At 41.1% G+C, this 23,240-nt stretch overlaps 1 protein-coding gene and 1 pseudogene across 2 annotated transcripts in view; one reads left to right on the top strand and one right to left on the bottom strand.

Annotated features, from left to right (window-relative positions):
- Positions 1–1,381, bottom strand: part of LOC127560749 (zinc finger protein with KRAB and SCAN domains 4-like) — a 50,396-nt gene extending 49,015 nt beyond the window's left edge. For both annotated transcript variants that reach the window (XM_051995585.1, XM_051995584.1), the window contains exon 1: positions 550–1,381. The gene's annotated coding sequence lies outside the window, so the exon portion shown is untranslated. The remainder of the gene's footprint in view (positions 1–549) is intronic.
- A 6,765-nt stretch (positions 1,382–8,146) lies between these two features.
- Positions 8,147–23,240, top strand: part of LOC127561398 (28S ribosomal protein S10, mitochondrial-like) — a 47,967-nt pseudogene continuing 32,873 nt past the window's right edge.

The following is a 23,240-nucleotide window of genomic DNA, read 5'->3' as shown; positions in this document are numbered from 1 at the left end:
TAAGGGAGAAACATTTGATTAAATTAAGTGAAAAGCTAACAGAAACATTAACGGGCAAACAGTTCTCGTTTTTCTGGCTACAAGGCTCTGAGGCCCCACGGCAAGTGGCTCCTGCAGGCAAAAAAGGTGCACCTGCTTCGGGACACAGGGCCCCAGTCAAGCCCCCCAAGTTTCCTTCGGCGCCTCCACTGATGCGGGAAGATCGATTCCTTTCAAGCAGGTCTCCATCCAACAAATTCGAAGTCACCACCCCATGGAAAGTGGCCTAGGTTCGAAGCTGAACCCAAGGCGTGGGGAGGTGCTACTGCAACAAGGCGCTGGAGCTCGCAGGAGGCGGGAGTGACCCCTCCCACCAAACGCCTCCGTGTGACGACAGAATTTCTTCCTACCCCCAGAATCTGCGGCTTTTCTTTCTTCTTCCCTCTTCCGATGTCTGCTAGGTCCGCCGGCCAATTTCCACGCACTGCCTGGAGCTGGCTGTGACTTAGGGAAGCCGCCCAGAGCTAGCCCGGAATTCCCCGAGTGTATTTCCCTCCCCGCCTCGCTCACCTAAGGCGCCTCAGGCAGGCCCCAGCAACCTTGAAAGATGAAGGAAGAAACGACTGCTGGAAGCACTCGCGGTCAAGAACCGAGAAACTCCCAAGCGGAACTCCCGGAGCAGGCTCAGCGGAGCTGAAGCGAGGGAACCACAGGCACTTCCGGGCCACGCTAGCTCCCTGATGTTTGTCATTTTCTCTCATTCTTGACTTCAAAATTAACCCGTGAAGGCTTACTGCCAGACAGTACCTCCGTGGCACTCTTTAATATATAAAATGGAAAACCCTCCCTGATTCAGTAGTGTGTCCCCCTTGCTAGGGAGAGCCAGTTGTTAAATTTTCAATGTGAGAATTTAGACCTAGTGTTTGAATGGGCACTTAGGACTTGATTTATTGTTTTGGCGATTGTTCCGGATGTAAAAAAAAAAAAAAAATGGAGAGAAATGTATTAATAATGCAGATTAAAATGAAAATATTGCCCTCCCTGCATTTTTTTCCTAGAGATTGTTAAACATTTCAACCAGAATACCCCATAGTAAAGTGCTAGATTATGAGATGGGAATTTTAAATACCTTATTGAGTTTCTAAGGCAAATCACCTCCCCATTGATTTCTTGGGTAGCTGGATCCCCACTCAGGAAATTACAAATTCTGGGGGGAAAAAGCCTTCAAAGTGATTTCATTCATTTGGGAGATCTTGGTCTGATAATCAGCTCAAACTGTGACCAGCCCACCAAGATCTGCTCATAAAATAGGTTTCTTTTAACACATTCTTTGCAAATTTCCTCATTGAGGGATTTGTCTGCTAAGAAAGCTTCTTAGTGAAAAATAAATTTTCCTTTTTGCCACTGATTTTGGGGTTCATTAATTCTTTCACATTTGGACCTGTATCTCTGAGTAGATGGGATCTCTCTCCCTTCCCACACCTCATCATTAAGATTGCTGTTACTATTCTCTGCCATGCTAACCAGATTTTTTCTATGTGGAGATGAAGAAAATTTCCTCTACTCAAGCTATGTACTTGGATATTTTCCTCCACTCAAGCTAAGTACTTGGATATTTTTGTTGAGTGTCTTTTCTATTTTATGACTAAGCAAATATCCATTTAACTATTGAATGACCTATGAGTGCTTTTTTTACTTCTAATGTTGACCCTACACTAGTAGAATACAGGCCTGAATTGGGTTGCCCCTAAAAGTAATGTTTTATTTCAGATTTTCCTTCTTTTACATATCGAAGGGTCACTCAAACAAAATGTGGTGTTCTTTTTCTTTAAAATATAATGGTTCTCTGGGGGAGAGAGCAGGTTTCTCAGAGAGGTTTTCTGGAGGAGGCCTTAGTTTCAGCTAAAATCAATAATCACCCCAAATGCTGATAAAATGCAAACGTTTATGTTTTATCTCTTTCCAAGCCCAGTTAGCTTTCTTAGAGGCTTCTCTCTCTCCTTGGTTCTAAGAGCTCTTGCAGCTTTGTCCTTTGCCTCTGCTTTCTTCACCCTCCAGCCAGCACTCCTCTAGCTCAACTCTGAATGTCTCCAGCCAGCACCAAGGTGAAAGTTGGAATGGAATCTCTCTTGCCTCCAAGAGAGGGCTTCTGGCTCTGAACTGACTTGACACCCCCCTCTCAATTTTTCAGCTGAACTAACTTGACTGAAGCTCTATTTATGCTCCTTCTCTGAGAGTGTGGGATTATGGGATCTGAGAGTAGGATTATGGGTTTCCTTCCAGAGTGCTCTCTGCTCCTAAGAGCTTCAAGGGAGATGTGAATTCACAAAGTTACAAAGTTAACTTTGTGAATCTCCCATACTTGTGAACTTCAATGAGTACTTAAATACTTCTTGCTTATATGAGCTCTCTAAAGGTGTGAACACAAGCATTGTATCAATTCCTTTTTTTTTTTTTAATAACTTTTTATTGATAGAACCCATGCCAGGGTAATTTTTTACAGCATTATTCCTTGCACTCACTTCTGTTCCGATTTTTCCCCTCCCTTTCTCCACCCCCTCCCCCAGATGGCAAGCAGTCCTTTACATGTTGAATAGGTTACAGTATATCTAGATACAATATATGTGTGCAGAACCGAACTGTTTTCTTGTTGCACAGGGAGAATTGGATTCAGAAGGTATAAATAACCCGGGAAGAAAAAACAAACATGCAAGCAGTTTATATTCATTTCCCAGGGTTCTTTCTTTGGGTGTGGCTGCTTCTGTCCATCCTTGATCAATTGAAACTGAATTAGCTCTCTTTATGGAAGAGATCCACTTCCATCAGAATACATCCTCAAACAGTATCATTGCTGAGGTATATAATGATCTCCTGGTTCTGCTCATTTCGTTCAAGTAAGTCTTGCCAGTCCTCTCTGTATTCATCCTGCTGGTCATTCCTTACAGAACAATAATATTCCATAACGTTCATATACCACAATTTACTCAACCATTCTCCAATTGATGGGCATCCATTCATTTTCCAGCTTCTAGCCACTACAAACAGGGCTGCCACAAACATTTTGGCACATACAGGTCCCTTTCCCTTCTTTAGTATCTCTTTGGGGTATAAACCCAGTAGAAACACTGCTGGATCAAAGGGTATGCAGAGTTTGATAACTTTTTGAGCATAGTTCCAAATTACTCTCCAGAATGGCTGGATGTGTTCACAATTCCACCAACAATGTATCAGTGTCCCTGTTTTCCTACATCCCCTCCAACATTCCGCATTATCTTTCCCTGTCATTCTAGCCAATCTGACAGGTGTGTAGTGGTATCTCAGAGTTGTCTTAATTTGCATTTCTCTGATTAATAATGATTTGGAGCATATTTTCATATGTCTGTAAATAGTTTCAATTTCTTCGTCTGAGAATTGTCTGCTCATATCCTTTGACCATTTATCAACTGGAGAACGGTTTGATTTCTTATAAATTAGAGTCCTTTATCAGAACCTTTGACTGTAAAAATGTTTTCCCAGTTTATTGTTTCCCTTCTAATTTGTCTGCATTTGTTTTGTTTGTACAAAAACTTTTCAATTTAATATAATCAAAATTTTCTATTTTGTGGTCAATAGTGATCTCTAGTTCTTCTTTGGTCATAAATTCCTCCCTCTTCCACAGGTCTGAGAGGTAAATTATCCTATGTTCTTCCAATTTATTTATAATCTCATTCTTTATGCCTAGGTCATGAACCCAATTTGACCTTATCTTGGTGTACGGTGTTAAGTGTGGGTCCATGCCTAGTTTCTGCCATACTAATTTCCAATTTCCCCAGCAATTTTTGTCAAATAATGCATTCTTATCCCAAAAACTGGGGTCTTTGGGTTTGTCAAACACTATATTATTAAAGTTATTGGCTGTTTTGTCCTTTGAACCTAACCTATTCCATTGATCAACTAGTCTATTTCTTAGCCAATACCAGATGGTTTTAGTAGCTACTGCTTTATAATATAATTTTAGATCTTGTACAGCTAGGCCATCTTCATTTGATTTTTTTTTTCATTAATTCCCTTGAAATTCTTGACCTTTTGTTTTTCCATATGAACTTTGTTGTTATTTTTTCTAGGTCATAAAGTAGTTTTTTGGGAGTCTGATTGGTATAGCACTAAATAAATAGATTAGTTTAGGTAGTATTGTCATCTTTATTATATTTGCTCACCCAATCCAAGAGCATTTAATATTTTTCCAGTTGGTTAGATCAGATTTAATTTGTGTGGAAAGTGTTTTGTAGTTTTGCTCATAAATTTCTGATTTTCCCTTGGCAGATGGATTCCTAAATATTTTATACAATCAGTAGTTACTTTAAATGGAATTTCTTTTTGTAACTCTAACTGTTGGGTTTTGTTAGTGATATAGCATTATATCAATTCCATTGAGTTAACACTAGGATTCTAACATCTCCCTCTTTCTTTTGTTTTAGAACATAAAGTGGTCATGACCTCCCTGACTTCTCAAGAAGGTGAGAACCCCAGAAAGAAGGTGATCTTCCCTGACTGCTCAAAAAAGAAGTGAAAACACCATAAAAAGAAGGTGGTCATGCCCTCCCTGACATCTCAGGAAGGGAGATGAAAACACCAAAAGAAATAGGAAGTCAAATCAGATTAGAGGGTTTCTAAAGGGGCTCACTTGAAACAGGTATGAAACAAGGTGTACATAAATCCATCATTATGGAAGGCATTACTGTGATAAACACGTATTTAAAATCAGCCAGAGTCAGGAATTCAGGTTAAGGGAAAAATCTTCAATCTTTATTGAAGTGAAGAGGTGAAAAAGGATTGCGATAGCAACATGGCCAAAAAGGATTGCAATAGCAATATGGGCAGCTGGGACAGGAAGCCAGCTAGCAGAGGGGGATTGGAGATGAAGGGCCGTTGTGATAGCAATGCGAGCAACTATGTCAAGATGTCAGCGTAGTCTCTCCTTCCGTTTCCCTTTCCACTCCCTTGCCTCCAACCACCAAAAATGTCATTTCCTATACAACACATCAGGACTTGCACAAAGAGTGGGCAGGGGCCATTCTTTCTCCAAGCATATGGTCCAATTACTACTTAGCTTCGTGTGCTTGGGACCTCAGTGCATCAACTCAAGCCTCAGCCCATCACATATTATACATAATTACATAAGCACATAGCAATATAACACAGGCTAGTAGTAACGTAACAAATAACATGAATCAACATGAAAATTTATACATGTGCATAAGTCCTAGAAATAGTCCAAAAGGAGTCCATTGTCCATTAGTTCATGTGCCAGGAATCCAATAGTTCCTGTAAGCTCTGAAGTACTGCAATAGTCTCATCAACAATTTTTCATCTCAAGAAATCCAATGATGCCTACTAGTTTTTGTTCATCTTGTGTTAGGGAATCCAATGATTCCTGAAGATTTTAAAGTTCTTGTAACACATTGTCAGCCATGCTTTTTCAGTGTCAGATGTTTCTTAAATCTTCTCCTTTGTTTTAAGGTTTTTCTCTTTTTCTATTTCTCTCTGATGGACAAGGCGAATACAGCTCGTTGGCATCCATCTGATTCCTTCTCCATATGTAGAAATACAAGCAAACCCTCTTCCCCAAGCAGTTAACCTATCTGCACCTGAGGTCAGATTTTGTAGCAGTCTCCTGGTTACTTGTCCCTAAGGATGATTGTAGTTATATAACATTCTATCAATCAGAATGTTAGTTTTCAGGAGGTTATGAAGAAACTTCAAGGAAAGTGCTGTAGAACTATTGAGTGAGTTTGCCAGGATAATCCCAAAATGGATACCCATCAGTTATTTTTTGGGGAAGTCTATAGTCATAAGTAAATTTAGCCTGTGACTCACCTATGCAGCTAGTGCAAGTTGCTGAGGTGAAATTGCAGCAGGCATGAGAGAGGTCACACTCATTTGCATTAACAGTATTGGTGGTACAAGTCAGCATCCCCACATCAGGGATGTAAACATGGCTAGTACAAATAGGGTGGCGTCCAGGGAGGAGATGGTGACATGTGGGAATGGGACCTTTGCAAAAAATACATTAGATTGCATCTGTGGACCGTGGGAGTGTTGATGGCACACCCAACAATCCTGGACACCCCCATTGCCCTCAGAGTTCCCTAATCTGAATAAGAAGTTACCCCACTGGTGAGGGCCCACAGAGCAAGACCAGGAAAGCTGGAGAGAAAGTATCAGGAGTATAGTCCTTATGAGGAGGAGGGAAGGAGATTATAGATAATTTCACCTTTCTTTCTCCAGAGTTTTTTCAGGGTTCTTGTGGAAGAGAAACTTCAGGTCCTCTGTAGGCTCACAGGAATATCCTGAGGTATCTGAAGGAGAGGTAATAGAAGCAGCATTTTTAATCCTAAAAATATGAGTCCAGCTGGGGCACCCTTCCAGTTTAACTGATGTTGGAGTAGTCAAAATGACTTTATATGGGCCTTTCCATTTTACACCTAGAGGGTCAGACCCTTGAGGCTTCCAGGTTTTCAAATCAACATGTCCCCAGGAGTTAGAGAGGAGGCAATATGAGCATAAGCATCTGTAGGTTTAGGGAGATACTCGTTTGCATATTCAGAAAGGGCTTTCTGAACTGCACCAAGCTGAGTAGCAAATTGAGTGACCAGGTGCTGTTCTGGATCTACAAGAATGTCAGTGGTTAAGAAAGGCATTCCATACATGTGAAGTATGGGCTAGCTCTCTGGAAGGCCTCAGGGTTAGCCAGAGTCAGGATAAATCAAAGTCCTTGGTCTTTAGAGGGAGAAGTGAAGGAGAGATGTATCCTGGATTCTGGAGTCCAGAGTCTCTAGCCTCTCTCCTCCTTGTCCTGCTGCCAAGTGCCTCTCACTTCTCTCCCTCCACCCTCCAATCCTTGCCTACGATTATCTTACTATCAAACATTCAACAAGCAGCAATGGTGAGGAAAGCCATCATCCAAATATATGCCAATAGAGTCATTGTCTCACATTGAATAGGTAGCCTTAATTGCTCTCTTGTCTGATTCAGTTTCAGCTCTCTATACATACAGAAATTCAAAAGGGCTCAGCTTAATGGTTTCCCAGGGGGCAATTCTGACTCTAAGAAGTCCTAATGGGAGGTTCTTTATCCAATCCTCTTGAGTTTCTAAGCACAGTTTAGTGAGGAGGGAGCCAAGCAGAGTGGAAGTGTAAGTGATTTTGAATACTTTGGCTACAGCTTCCATTACCTGAGAAGTAAAGGCTGGCCAATTGTTGTTCTGCGACTGAACCCCATCAGAAAAGGGAATCAGCCTGGAGCAGTTTCGGAGACACATATTTAAAGGGAAAAACACACCAAAAATGCTCCAAAACATTTATCACACTAAACTTCCATCCCCAGACAGGCAGCAAAGATTATCACACTAAAAATTCCATTCCCAGACAGGCGGTAAAGGTTAACAAGGAGACGATATTTCTTTAAGTTTTATATTTGTCAAGTTGTCAAGGTCTTAAGGTGGCACATCTGGAGGCTGTGTGTACCCGCAATTAGAAACAGAAAATACCACCTGCATTAGGGAGTGAAAAGCTGACAACAAAGTTCTGACTGCAGATAGAGCTGAAACTGAAATAATGTTCCCATGGTCTCAGGAGTGCACAAGCAGGTTAGGGTTAGCTTCCATTTCACTAGGAAGGCCAAAACGTGGTACTTACTTTCAGTAAGCATTTTGATATCTCCTGAGTCTTCTCAATCCTGGAAGGAAAAGCTTCTATCCAGTTAGTAAATGTATCAACAAAGACTAGAAGCAATTTGAAACCTCTACAAGGAGCACATATGTAGTCTATTTGCCAATCCTCACATGAATATGTGCCCCTTCTCTGAACTGGTTTCAGGAGAGGAGGAAGTTTAACAGCTCTCTCAGGATTCATTTGGGCACAAATTGGGCAGGCCTGACAAACCTGTTTGATTCTTTCTCCCAACTTGTGATCAGTGAAAATACTTTTCACCAGGGTTTGGAGAGCATTTCTTCCCAGGTGGCCTGATGAAAACCAAAGATTAGTGTCCACTGACTTGTCTCTGGGATTAAGAGGTTTTCTGAGGGGTCTGAAACCATCTAGAGGGAGGAAGGATGTACTCCCTTTCTTTTGCAAGTGTTTTTCCCTGTGAACTATAGGAATCAGGCAGCTGAGGGATTAAAGGTGCCATGGTCAGTGATAAACGAGCAGCAGCTTTAGCAGCTGAATCTGCAAACCTATTTCCCTTAGCCCGAAGTGAATCTCCTTTCTGGTGTCTTTTACAAAATATGACTGAAACCTCCGTGGGTTCATGGACAACTTATGATAGCTGTAAAATTTCTCCTGCATGTTTAATGGAGGATTCTAGGATGTCAACAGAACCTTCTCTCTACATATAGCCCGGTGAGCATGCAAAATATGAAAAGCATATTTGGAGTCAGTATAGATGTTCACTCTCATTCCCTTCCCCAGGTCCAAAGCTCTGGTTAGGGCAATGACTTCAGTCTTCTGGGCAGAAGTCCTAGGAGGCAGTGCCTTAGCTTCCAGGGTGCTATTAAGAGTCATCACAATAACCTGCCTTTCTTTCCCCATTTTCAAGAAATTTCAGCCCATCTGTAAATTACTCCCCATCTGGGTTCTCAAGGGGAATTTCCTTAAGTCAGATCTGCTGGAGTAGACAGAATCTAGAGATTCTTCACAATTATGGATAATTTCTTCCATTTGGGAGGTGTCAGGGAGCTGGGTGGCAGGATTCAGGGTGTAGCATACTCAGAGAGTCAGGTCGGGAGTATCTAGCAGGAGAACCTGATATCTAGTAAGCCTCCCACTGACAAGCCACTGGTGCCCTTTGACTTCTAAAATGCTACGGACAGACGTGGTGGGGAGTTAAAACTCTAATGGCTGTCCCAAGGTCTCTGCAATTAAAAGGGCTGTGACAGACACTGCTTTGAGGCAGGAGGCCATCTTAGGGAAACTGAGTCCAGTTTCTTTGAGAAATAAGCAACGAGTCTGGGTTGTTATACCACAGTTCTCTTTTATTATCCTGACTCAGTTTCCCTAAATTGCCCTGCCTCAGTTTCCCTAATTGTTCTGCTTCAGTTTATAATTGTTCTGCTCAATCCTGCAAAACCACCCCTCCCTCTTAATCATCTTAATATTTATAAGGATAAAAGATCTTATATTTTAGAATATCAGAATGCCTCTCCCCATCCCAGCTATCAGAATATGAAATACCATCTAATCAAGATGCCTCTCCCCATCTCTGGGGTGCCTCTCTCCATTATGTCATCCTCATCTCCAGTGGCTCACCCCACCCTGTCAGAGTCCCATTCCCACTCTCAGCATCCTGACTCTACCCCCTGTGTCTGAGCCATGTGTGTATAAGTCATTGAGAACTCACATTGTTTGCTGGATTCATGGAGACAATAGTTTCATTTAGTCCTGGGACCAAACCATGGATCCATTTGGTCCCATTAAATCTCTCCCTTTCAAATAAAATATTAAATTCTCTCTAATCTCTATCATGCTTCACTTTCTCCGGCATTATAGGGTCAGATCCCAGAGTTTGAGTTAAAATCCCCAAAACCTGTCCAAGCCTTTCATCCACATAGAGAGTGAAAGGCTTCTCTAAGTTAGGCAGGGCCAGGCCAGAGGTGGAGCTCAGTTTGGCTTTCAAGGTTTTAAAAGCCTTGGCCTGATCAGATCCCCATTCAAAAGGAAGATTTTTGGGGCCTTGAATAGAATCATAAGAGAGGCTTGGCAATAATCCCCAAACTGGGAATCCAGATCCTGTAGGAGCCAGCCATGCCCAGGAAAGTACACAGTTGTTTCTTTGAGCAGGGTCTCTCCTCAGTTAGAGAGCAAGAAGTAGGAGTGAGATTGTGGCCCAAATATTTGATGGACTGGCAGGCAATGTGGACTTTGGGTGAGACCCTGTAGCCACCTGAGGCTAGAAAATTTAGGGTTTTCCATTTTTACATCCAAAGAATCTGACAAAGGCCTCATTTCTAAAATATATAGAGAATTGACTCAAATTTATAATGATTCAAGCCATTCTCCAATTGATAAATGGTCAAAGGATATGAACAGACAATTTTCAGATGAAGAAATTGAAACTATTTGTAGCTACATGAAAAGGTACTCCAAATCACTATTGATCAGAGAAATGCAAATTAAGACAACTCTGAGCTACCATTACACTACATACCTGTCAGATTAGCTAAGTTGACAGGAAAAAATAATGATGAATATTGGAGGGGATGTGGGAAAACTGGGACACTGATTCATTGTTGATGGAACTGTGAATGGATCTAACCATTTTGGAGTGCAGTTTGGAACTATGCTCAAAAAGTTATCAAATTGTGCATTACCTTTGATCTAGCAGTTTTTCTACTGGGATTATATCCCAAAGAGATCTTAAAGGAGGGAAAGGGACCCACATGGGCAAAAAGTTTGTGGCAGCCCTCTTTGCAGTGGCAAGAAATTGGAAACTGAGTGGATGCCCATCAATTGGAGAATGGCTGAATATATTATGGTATATGAATGCTATGGAATACTATTGTTCTATAAGAGACGACCAGCAGTATGATTTCCGAGAGTATTGGAGAGACCTATATGAACTGATACAAAGTGAAATGAGCAGAACCAGGAGATCGTTATACATGGCAACAACAAGACTATATGACGAGCAATACTGATGGAAGTGGCTCTCTTCAAAACTGAGATGATTCAAACCAGTTCCACTTGTGCAGTGATGAAGAGAACCATCTACACCCAGAGAGAGAACCATGGGAACAGTGTGGAATACTACATAGCATTCTCACTCTCTGTTGTTTTACTTGCATTTTTTTCTCAATTTTTCTTTTTCTTCCTTCTTGATCTGATTTTTCTTGTGCAATAAGATAACTATAAATATATACATATTTATACACATATTGGATCTAACATATATTTCAACATATTTAACATGTATTTGGACTACCTGCCAGATAGGGAAGTGAGTAGGAAGAAGGGGAAAATTTGCAAAAAATTTGTTGGGAAAATTGCCCATGCATATGCTTTGTAAATAAAAAGCTTTAATTAAAAAAAGAAAAAGGAAAAAAAGAAAATTTAGGGTTTTCGTGGCTGCATTTAGGGACTTCTCTCTGAACCATCCAAGTTAGTTAGTGGGGAAGTTCCCCTGGCTTCCCTAATTCAAAACCAAAGAGAAACTGTTAGTCTTTATGCAAAGGTATACAAAAGGCATCTTTAAAGTTAGGGTGGAGAACCACTTTGTGTCTCCTGGAATCTGAGAGAGGATTATATAAGGATTAGAAACAATGGGATGAATCAGAATGTCTGCTTCATTAATTGCCCTGACAATCCTGTACCATGTGAAACTCCCTATTGGGTTTTGTAACAGAAATAATTGGAGTATTGCAGGGAGATTCACAGGGAACCAAAAATTTAAACTTAAATTTCTCAATCAAAGGTTGCAATCCTCCCTTTGTATTGTATTGACATTTATGAGGAAATACAATAGGATCTTGCAGCTTAATTAAGCTTGGGGTAGCATGTATTATCTTCCTGGGAATTCTCTGACCTCCACACAGAAGAATTTATTTCTTCCAGATTTCATAGGGAAAATGCGAGGGTCTTGAAAGAAGTACAAAAAGATCACTCAGAGGTCTAAGAAGAGAGAATTGAGTCCCCAATTTCACTGTTAAATCCCCGCCCTAATAAGAGGGCAGGACAGGATGGGATTATTAGAAAGGAATGTGCAAACAATAGGTCTCAAGCTGGCAAGGCAGAGGGAAAGTCTCCAAACAGTTCTGGAGTTTCCCTTCAATTCCCATTACCTTATGGGAGGAGGTCAAGTGGGACCAGAATGCCAGAGCAAAACCTAAAGAGAGGCCCCCACGTCAAAAAGAAATTCAATGGCCTTACCTGCTGCATCCAAAGTAATCCTAGGTTTGGGGGTGGTAATGGAGTAAGAGTGGGGCTGGCTAAACCCCAATCCCCATCATTCCTTCCAGAAGACTGGAGGGAGAGGCTTGAGGCAGCAGCTCTACCCCTCTCTGGTCAGTTCTTTTCCTTCCTTGTTGCATTTAGGACAAGGGTGGGGAGAGGTTCCGAGGGAAGTTGTGTGCCCAGTGTCCCTGCCCATTACACTAAAAGCCAAAAGTTGAGCCTTCTCTTTCTCGCTCTGGCCCTGCTGTCTTCCTCCTCTGCTGCAGCTCAGTCCCTACTAAAAACTCCAAAAACCACTTCTAATAACAGGGTCATGAGAGTTTGGGGCCGCAAAGCTAACTTCTGCAGTTTCCTCCATATATCTGGGGCAGATTGGTTAATAAAATGCATGCCAAGGACAGTGGTCCCCTCTGGAAAAGTGGGATCCAGATTAGGGTATGTCTTTAGGGCCTCTACGAGACAGTTCTGAAAGAGGGCAGGATTTTCTTTAGCTGCTTGGGTGATCTCCGCAAGTTTGTCATAAGTAACCTCCTTCTTAGTTCCCCTCTTCATGCCTTTAATGAGACAGGTTAAAAGGTGGTCCCTTCTCTATCTCTACTCCCCTCTTGGTAGTCCCATCTGGAGTCTGAGATCGGCATGGCTATTGCTTCTGGGGAGTATCTACCAAAAGAGGAGGAGTCAGCCATGTCATCGCCAAACTTTTGTGCCAGATCCCAGATTCTCTTTTTCTCCTCTAGGATACAACAAGAGGAAATAATTCTCCCCAGGAAAGATTGTATTGGAGGGTAATGGCTTTAAATCCCTCAATATACTTGGTGGGATTCTCAGAGTATTGGCCCAGTTTCCCCTTTATTTAGGAAAGATATGACATTGAAAAGGGCATAGAGTTCCTCCCCGAGGATCAGCAACTTTCCTCAAGGGGCACAGTTTAGAAGGGGTAACTGAATTAGGGTTTTGAGTGGAAGCTGTGGCAGAATCAGGCTATTGGGAAGGAGAAAGGGGAATTCCACGCTATATGAGAAGGACTTAGGTGTGAGGGCTGGGTGGCCTCAGAATCTAGCTTGGGAAGAAAGAGGAATTGAATATTGTGGGACCCCAGGTTCTGTTTTTGATAAGAGGGTGGTTTTGTAGGGGATTTGCAGGCCTCCTGATAAGGACTACAATGGGGAGCAGAAGCTTCTTGTGCCCCTGTGATGACCATGTATTTAAAATCAGCCGGAATCAGGAATTCAGGTTAGGGGAAAATCTTTGATCTTTATTCTTTGTGGAGGTAAAGAAGGATCATGATCGCAATGTGAGCAGCTGCGACAAGAAGCCAGCCAGCAGAGGTGAAGGGGGATCACGCTAGCAATGTGAGAAGCTGTGACAGGAATGAGCCAGCAGTTTCTTTCTGCCTCTCTCTCTGCCCCTCTGCCTCCACCCACCAAAATCGTCATTTCCTATACAACACATCAGGACTTGCACAAAGAGTGGGCGGGGGCCATTCTTTCTCCAAGCATATATATTAATAGAGTATGGTCCAATTACTATTTAGCCTCACGTGCTTGGGACCTCAGTGCATCAACTCAAGCTTCAGCCCATTACATCTCCCACTTTCTTTTGTTTTAGAACACAGGTGGTCATGCCATCCCTGACTCCTCAGGGAGGTCAGAGCCCCCAAGGGGGATCACCCAGGAGGTGATCACACCCTCCCTGACTTCTCAGGAAAGGAGGTGAAAGCACCAAAAAGGAGGTGATCATGACCCCCCTGACTTTTCAGTAAAGGAAGTGAAAGCACTAAAAAGGAGATGATCACGCCCTACCGGACATCTCAGGAAGGGAGATGAAAAGCACCAAAGGGAAGTGGGGGTTGCTAGCAGGTTTCTGGGCTCAAGGGTCTTATTATGCACAAACCCATCAGCATGGGAAGTATTACACAAGCACATAGCAATAATACAGAGGCTATTAGTGATAACCCTCCCCTCAGTCAGTACAGGCTCGATGTGGTGTAACAAACATGAATTTTACATGCAAGTAGTGGTATAACAAACAATATAAATCAACATGGTGGTGTAAAAGATTGCCAGAAGTCCTAGAAGGAGAGTATGTAAACAACAGTCACACCTTCTTTGGCAGCCAAGAGATAGTCCAAAACCAAACTATCGTCCATTGCGTCACATATCAGGGAATCCAATGATCCCCCCAAGTTTTTGAAGTCCTGCAAAAGTCTTTTTATGTGTTAGGGAATCAATGATTCCAGCAGATTTTGAAGTCCTGTAACAGTCTTATCATTTTTCAGAAAATCCAGTGATTCCTGAGGGCTTTCAAGTCTTATGTCTCAGAGAATCCAGTGATTCTTGAGGGTTTTGAAGTCCTACAACAATCTTATCATGTCTCAGAGAATCCAATGATTTCTGAGGGTTTTCGATGTCTATGAGTCAGACGCCATAACTGCCACGCTCTTTCAGTGGTGAACACAATCAGCAACAGAACCACCCGATATTTCTTGGGTCTTCTCCTTTGTTTCAAGGGTCTGCTCCATCTCTCCGCAATGGGCAAGGCGAATAAGGCTCATTGGCATCCATCTGATTCCTTCTCCACCTGTAGAGATACAAGCAACTATTCTCCCCCAAGCAGTTAGCCTATCTGGTTCCCTCCATTCACCACTTTCTGGGTCTTTCCACATCATCTGACGATTATCTAAAGATAGTGGAGCTGCTCCCACCAGACACTGCCCTTGTGGTGGGTTATAAAATCTGTCTGCCGGAGCCAGTGAATCTTTGTCAAAAATCAAGAAGTTAATAGTACAAAGGGTTAGATTTAGAAGTTCTCTAGGGTTACCTTTTTTTTGTTTTTGGAGGAGCATCTTAATGTCTCTGTTTCTCCTCTCTACTATTGCCTGTCCTTGAGGATTAAAAGGTATGCCAGTGGTGTATAAAATCTTATATTGTGCACAAAAGTGTGCAAAATGTTTGGAAGTATATGCAGGACCATTGTCTGTTTTTTATTGCTTGTGGCACACCCATAATGGCAAATGCTTGTGTGAGGAATTCAGTGACCACTTGGGCTGTCTCTTTTGATGCTGGTATTGCAAAAGTGAATCCTGAATAGGTATCTACCACAATGTGGATAAAAGACAGACGACCAAAAGATTTATAATGGGTCACATCCATTTGCCAGATTTCATTGGATCTCAAACCACGAGGATTCTTCCCTGGAGGCAGTGTAGGTGTGTAGAAAGGAAGGCAAGCCGTACAGGCTTTTACTATGCTCCTAGCTTCCTCTCTTGTTATTCCAAATTGTAAATGTAAAGCTCGAGCAGCCTGATGATATTTAGAATGAAATTCCTGGGCTTCTTGGAATAAAGGAGTATTGACCAACATAGTTAGAAGGCTATCTGCCTTTGAATTACCATCAAAAATGGGATCTGGAAGTCCGCTATGAGAATGGACATGCAAAATATAAATCTTACCTAGATGCTTTCTCACTTGCTCTTGAAGTTTCTTAAAGAGCTGATATATATATTAGAGGCTGCAAATTTTATTTGGGCTGTGGCAATTCTTTGTACCACACCTATTGAATAGGCTGAATCAGATATTATATTTATGTCTCCTGGATAATAAATAAGAACTAGAATGATCGCATACAATTCATTCTGCTGAGTGGACTGAAAAGGAGTTCTGACTACTCTCTTTATAGTTAAGTCTCTTAATAGTTAAGAGAGCATACAGCACAAATATTATGTTTGGATGAATCTGTAAAGATAATTGGTCCTTTAAGGGGAATTTTAGAAACTTTTTCTTCAAGAATCCATTGCCAATTATGTAATAGTCTGGTTATCTTTAATGGAGACCCATGTGTAAAATTTGGAGCCATGGCTAATAAAATTTGCCACTCTGGGATGGTCTCACAGCAGACATTAATTTGTGTATTGGTTTAAAAGGTGTATATCTTGTCAGGTCTAGTCCAAGATAATTGTACTACTCGCTTAATGGCCTTTAATAAAATTCTAGCCACAAGCACTGGGTAAGGAGTGAGGCTTTGTTCTGGTTGTGCTGGGAGGTTCACCCACTCTATCACGCTGTCTCCTTGATGAAGGACTGCTGTGGGTGCCTCTTGTGTAGCAAAAACTGATATTTCCAAGGGTTTTTGAGTGACTCTTTTAACCACATGGGATAAAGCCAGTTCAACCTCCCTCAAAGCTTCTTGAGCTTCTTTTGTAAGCTGGCGTGGTGAATTTAAAGCACTGTCTCCCCTTAAAATATCATATAATGGCTGCAATTGATAGGTAGTCAGGCCTAACACTGGTCTCATCCATTGGATATCTCCTATCAATTTCTGAAAATCATTTAAGATGATTAGCTTCTCTGTTCGTAAGGACAGTTTTTGTACTGTAAGCACCTTAGGGTATACTTCATATCCTAAATATTGAAAAGGAGCATGTCTTTGAATTTTTTCTGGAGCTATATACAATTTGTAATTCCTTAGTGTTCCTATGGTCTTTTGTAGACATGCTTCTAACATTTGTTCCTCAGGTGGATATCCCAATATTTCATCCATATAATGTAATAGCATAACTTTTGGAAATGCTTTTCTTACTGGAATAAGAGCAGCAGCAACATACATTTGACACATAGTGGGACTGTTTTTCATTCCCTGTGGCAAAACTGTCCATTCATATCTTTTATAAGGCTCAGCTAAGTTAACGCTGGGCACTGAAAAGGTAAATCTCTTCATATCCTCCTTATCCAGAGGGATAGAATAGAAACAATCCTTAATATCTATGATCCAAAGAAGCCATTCTCTAGGCAATTGAGTAGGAGATGGAAGTCCAGGCTGAAGAGTTCCCATAGTTTCCATCTGTTCATTCACCTTTCTTAAATCAATCAACATCCTCCATTTTCCAGATTTCTTTTTTACAACAAACACTGGGGAATTCCAAGGACTTAGAGAAGGTTGTAAGTGTCCTTGGTCAAGCTGCTCCTGTACTATATCTAATAAGGCCTGAATTTTATCTCTACCTAAGGGCCACTGTTCTATCCACACTGGTGTATCAGTTTTCTATTGGATAGGAACAGGTGAAAGTGTTGGCAGGCCTTCAACAGCAGCCCTGCTTAAAAAACCGAAGTATTCATTTTTAACCCTAATTGCTGTAAAACATCTCTTCCCTACAGATTGATGGGGATTTTTTCAACTATAAAAGGAGTAAAAACTTCTGTTTTGCCTTCAAAAGTCCATCTCATAGGAGCAGCACTAACTTCAGCTGCTATTGGTCCTCCTACACCAGACATGTAGGTGTCTGCTTTAATTTTTGGCCAGTGATTGGGCCAATTGGCATCTCTAATGACTGTACGATCTGCACCTGTGTCTACCAATCCTTCTAATGGTAGGCCATTTATATAGATCGAGAGCATAGGTCAGTAAGCTGTTACAGCTGCTGTCTAGTATATTTCTGGATTTTGTGGCCTGGAGTCAGAATCTGGGCGACTATCACCAGGTTCCTTATTAGGATTCTGTATGAGTAAACCTGATGCTATTATTTCTCCTGGGTGATAAGTCACACATTGTCTACCTGTATTAGTGACTGGGATATTACCTACACATTCCCCAGTTTCCCACATCAGTGTGTGGATGGACACTGTTTTGTGCATATTCTCAAGAAGTGAAATGGTCAAACCTACCGTGCCTGGAGACAAGGGATCCATAGGCTGGAGAGGAACAGATTTCACTTCTCCAGGGGGTATCTCAGTTGTCCCAGCTGCATACAACTCTATACTCCCCAATTGTAATCCCTTTCTTCCATCAGGTTGTTTCCTGGCTGATTGATTGTGTAATCCCTTTTTCCCATCATATGGCTTCCTGGCTGATTGGTCATGTCTGGGTACTGGACTTCTAGGTACTCTCTGGGTGCACCACTGGCTGCAATCATACCCCAAGTGTTTTTTGCCTTGGGCCCTGGGGCTGGGCCCCTCATCCCGTTTCCCTGAGTCTGTCTACATTCTGAGGCCCAATGGAAGCCTCTGTTGCATTTTGGACATGGGGTATTGGGTCTTGTTCTCCCACCCTGTTTTCTCATTCTGTCTCTATACCAACATTGAACTTTCAGATGCCCTACTTTACCACATTGAAAGCATCTACAAGTCCCTCTGGAAGTCTCTTGCCAGAAGGAACCCTGTCTTCCCATGTTGGGATCTTGGGAAGTCTGCATCATAGCCTGGCTATAAAAGGCATTTGTGCCCACTGTGGCACAGCGTCTTATGAGCTCCTCTAAAGGAGCATCCTTGCGCAGTCCTAATATAATTCTTCTGCAAACCTCATTAGCATTTTCCTTAGCAAGTTGCCTTATCAAAATGTCTGTTACTGCATTTTCACCATTAGTTCTTGTGATAGCTGTCAGCAAAAGTTCCACAAAGTCAGCAAAGGGTTATTTGGCCCGTGTGTTATTTTTGTGAAGGCCTCACCCTTGTCATCTTTATTGTGGAGAGAAGCCCACGCTTTGATAGCATTAGCAGCAATTTGTTCATATGCTGCTATGGAATAATTAATCCGTACTGTGACATCTGCATAGGAACCTACCCCTGTTAGTAGGTCACAGGTGATTGCAGCACGAACTCCACTTTGACTATTTTGTTGAGCTTGTATTCTACAGAGCTCTATATTCAGAAAGCCACAAGTAGTTTTGTCCAGGTTCTAGGCATATCCTTGCTATAAATTTCCAGTCATTAGGGGTCAAGATTTCAAAAGTCAAATTCTGTAATAACATCTTAACATAAGCTGTGCAAAGTCTTTTTCAGGTCTTTGAGGATTTCTATATCAAAAGGAGCATATTTTCTACTTTCTTGACATGAAGAGTTAAACTATTGAATCACAGGAAAAATGTGAGCTTGGAATTCCATTACATCTCTCCCTTCCACTTTGGCTTTAATTAGTCCCTTTTGCAGTCTACTCATAGGAGTGGCTGAATGTTTGGGGGGAGGTGCTGGTGCTGTCACTTCCCCCTCCCCCCCATTACCCCTCTTCCTTCCATCCCGAAGGGTGGACTTGACAGAGGAGAGTCAGTTACCTGCTCCTTAGATGGGGCTGAAGCTACCTCCTGAGGTGGAAAGTCACCACACCCTTGAGCCTCACTTAAGTCTCCATGCCCTGTGGGGATATGGTCAGTAATCTGTTCATTGTCTTCCTCTTGTATCTCAGGCTTCCTCATCTGGCTGTTCCTAGAACTTTTCTTTTTTCTATAACTTATAGGATTTTTTAAGGCCAACTGTATTATATTGTATACATAGAATGCCTCTATGGAAATTGAATGAGGACCGTTTTCATTGTAATATGCAGAGAGCTGTTGCCCAATTAATGTCCAATTATCTGGAGAGATTTGCTCTTCCTCTAAGAACCAACGGGAGGTGCATTGTAATGTACCTAGAAGTCTAGCTATCTGTTCCCAAGTTATAAGTAGCCCTTGTCCTTCTATCACTTAAGCATGCTTTCTATAGCACCACTCATGGGTGAGGGTGAGGACTGAGGTGGGGATGGAGAATCTTTAGCTAGCATCTGTCCCATTTCAGCCAAAAAAGGTTACTAGTTTAGTCTTTAAGAAAATAAGTTCCCTGTTTGTGTAAATACTCACCTAAGTTCCTGGTCACTGGAGACTTCTTCAGTGAAAGTAAGGTCCTTGGTTCCCACGCTTGGGCTCCAAATGTGATGACCACGTATATAAAATCAGCCAGAGTAAGGAATTCAGGTTAGGGGAAAATCTTTGATCTTTATTCTTTGTGGAGGTAAAGAAGGATCATGATCACAATGTGAGCAGCTGCGACAAGAAGCCAGCCAGGAGAGGTGAAGGGGGATCGTGCTAGCAATGTGAGAAGCTGCGACAGGAACAAGCCAGCAGTCTCTTTCCGCTTCTCTCTCGGCCCCTCTGCCTCCACCCACCAAAATCGTCATTTCCTATACAACACATCAGGACTTGCACAAAGAGTGGGCGGGGGCCATTCTTTCTCCAAGCATATATATTAATAGAGTATGGTCCAATTACTATTTAGCCTCACGTGCTTGGGACCTCAGTGCATCAACTCGAAGTTCAGCCCATTACATGCCCCTAAAGCAGTGAAAAAGAAGGGGTCATCTAAAATGTTGGTTTCTACCTCCAGTTCACCTGCATTAAATCTGACCAGCAACATTCTGCATGCTATCTTAATTTAAGGTCTTGAGACAAAGCCATGAAGGCTTAGACATAAGGAACTTCAATCCATTTGCCTTCTCTCTGGCAAAACAAGTCAAGCTCTTTGATGGTGCTATAATTAGTTGAGTCATTAATAGACCATTTTTTCTGGTTCTCCAAGATATATTAAGGCTAGGTAGCATTTCAAAAGTAAATGAGCTTTTTGGTAATCTTTCAAGCTGAATTTGTCTCTGTTTTTTAAGAGACAGATTAAAGGAGAATCTTTAGGAATACAATAAGTGAGCTGTCCCATTTTTGCCACATACCCCTTAGCAACACTGTGGTTAGAAAGCATTTAAGGGTATTTATTGTCATTAATAAAGGTCTCTTTTTTATTCTTGTGACAACTTCACTTTGGTAGAATTTCGGTGTCTGTTTGTCTTTCTTTTTTCTCACTTTTAAGGGTCTCTGTGAGAGCCAGAACAACTGGTCTGATTTCTGGCATTTTCACAGATTCCACAATCAACCACTTACATAAGACGAAGGTTTCCTGATAAATTCATGGAGAAGGTTGAGAAAGAGAAAAAGGGTTTCTCTACTTTTGAAGTATGAATGTTAAAACAAAAATACCCAGTCTTGGACAACAGTTTGTTTGACTGACTCATGTATGAGTTTTCATCATTAATTTGAGTTCCTCCTAAATGAATAAGACTGATATTAGGAGGTCACTCAGATAGTTAAACAGTATCAGGACAAAAAAAAAAAAAAAAAAAAAAAAAAGACACAACATAAACATCTGATAAAGGATTCCCTCCCAAAAAGTCAAAGTGGTTCAACCAGTGGCTTTTGTGTTTTAAGTACTGGATCACCTCAAATACCAAAATCACCAAGATTTCAGGATGGATGCCATCAATATACAACCACAGAGACTCAGATATCCAGTTTATTTCTAATAATCACAGGAGGGTGAAGGGAAGATTAGGAAAAGAAAAGAAGAGAAAAATCTACTGGAGAACTGTACAAATTTTAACAGCACTGCCCTCAGAGCCCTTAGTGGCACCTTTAATAATTCCCAGAGTGAAGATGTCACCACACAATCCCACTTCCCTGCTTCCATTCCCCTACAGAGTTAAACTGAAGACTGTGTTCCACCTTTAGATTACTTACCTGGTTCTCTTCCCATGAAGACTGACTCCAATCTAGGTCAGCCCCATCAATTTGAGATCATTGATTTACTCAGTCAGACTGGACCTTTAAAATATATATAATAGGATTTAGAACAAGGAATTTAAGATGTTTAATCCAGATCCCTCATTTTGCAGATATGCATTAATAATTTGCCCAAGGTCACCATAGGTGATTTGAACCCAGGTTCTTTGACCCCATATCTAGTCTATCTGTAAGACCAATATCTGCCCTATACCTGAAATCAACATATATATTGACTCTCCCAGTTTCTCAACCTACTCACTTCACATTGTTTATTTCCTCTACCCCACTTCAAAGAGCTAAATTAAGCCTTGGATCTTTTTTTAATATAAAATTGAATTTTAAAAATTTATTTTAAATTTAAAAGAATGTTTTGTTTTTAGTTTTAAATTTTTTTTTCTCTCTATCCTGCTGCCCTCCCCTTACCCAATACAAAGGCAAGAAGCACAAAACCCATTACACAATCTGAACTCATGCAAAATATATTTCTATCTTAGATATGTTGTGAAAGAAAGAAAAAAAGCAGAAAAGATAAAAGTGGAAAAATGCCACCATCTGCTTCTTTCTGGAGGTGGATGGTATTTTCATCAAGAGACATTGTCATGGATCATTGCTATTCATCAGAATAGTGAAATCTTTCTCAGTTGATTACCATTACAATATTAGTTATTATTGTACAAGTGTTCTAGTTCTGCTTGTTTCACTTTGCTTAAGTTCATATAAGTCTTCCTAGGATTTTCTGAAATGTCCTCTTCACTATTTCTTGCAGCAGAAGTATCCCATCATGGATAACTGGAAATTAGTATGGCAGAAATTAGGCAAGGACCCACACTTAACATTATATACCAAGATAAGATCAAAATGGGTCCATGACCTAGGCATAAGGAACGAGATTATAAATAAATTAGAGGAACATAGGATAGTTTATCTCTCAGACTTGTGGAGGAGAAAGAAATTTGTGACCAAAGATGAACTAGAGACCATTACTGATCACAAAATAGAAAATTTTGATTATATCAAATTAAAAGCCTTTGTACAAACAGAACGAATGCAAACAAGATTAGTAGGGAAGCAACAAACTGGGAAAACATCTTTACAGTTAAAGGTTCTGATAAAGGCCTCATTTCCAAAATATATAGAGAACTGACCCTAATTTATAAGAAACCAAGCCATTCTCCAATTGATAAATGATCAAAGGATATGAACAGACAATTTTCAGATGATGAAATTGAAACTATTACCACTCATATGAAAGAGTGTTCCAAATCACTATTGATCAGAGAAATGCAAATTAAGACAACTCTGAGATACCACTACACACCTGTCAGATTGGCTAAGATGACAGGAAAAAATAATGATGAATGTTGGAGGGGATGCGGGAAAACTGGGACACTGATGCATTGTTGGTGGAGTTGTGAACGAACCCAACCATTCTGGAGAACAATCTGGAATTATGCCCAAAAAGTTATCAAAATGTGCATACCCTTTGATCCAGCAGTGTTTCTATTGGGCTTATACCCCAAAGAGATACTAAAAAAGGGAAAGGGACCTGTATGTGCCAAAATGTTTGTAGCAGCCCTGTTTGTAGTGGCTAGAAACTGGAAAATGAATGGATGCCCATCAATTGGAGAATGGCTGGGTAAATTGTGGTATATGAATGTTATGGAATATTATTGCTCTGTAAGGAATGACCAGCAGGATGAATACAGAGAGGCTTGGAGAGACCTACATGAACTGATGCTAAGTAAAATGAGCAGAACCAGGAGATCATTATACACTTCGACAATGATATTGTATGAGGATGTATTCTGATGGAAGTGGATTTCTATGACAAAGAGACCTAACTGAGTTTCAATGGATAAATGATGGACAGAAACAGCTACACCCAAAGGAACACTGGGAAACAAATGTGAACTATTTGCATTTTTGATTTTCTTCCCGAGTTATTTTTACCTTCTGAATCCAATTCTCCCTGTGCAACAGGAGAA

The sequence above is a fragment of the Antechinus flavipes genome, chromosome 4 (assembly GCF_016432865.1).
Source record: "Antechinus flavipes isolate AdamAnt ecotype Samford, QLD, Australia chromosome 4, AdamAnt_v2, whole genome shotgun sequence".
In the NCBI taxonomy this organism is placed as follows: Eukaryota; Metazoa; Chordata; class Mammalia; order Dasyuromorphia; family Dasyuridae; genus Antechinus; species Antechinus flavipes.
This window is presented reverse-complemented; position numbering and strand designations above follow the sequence as displayed.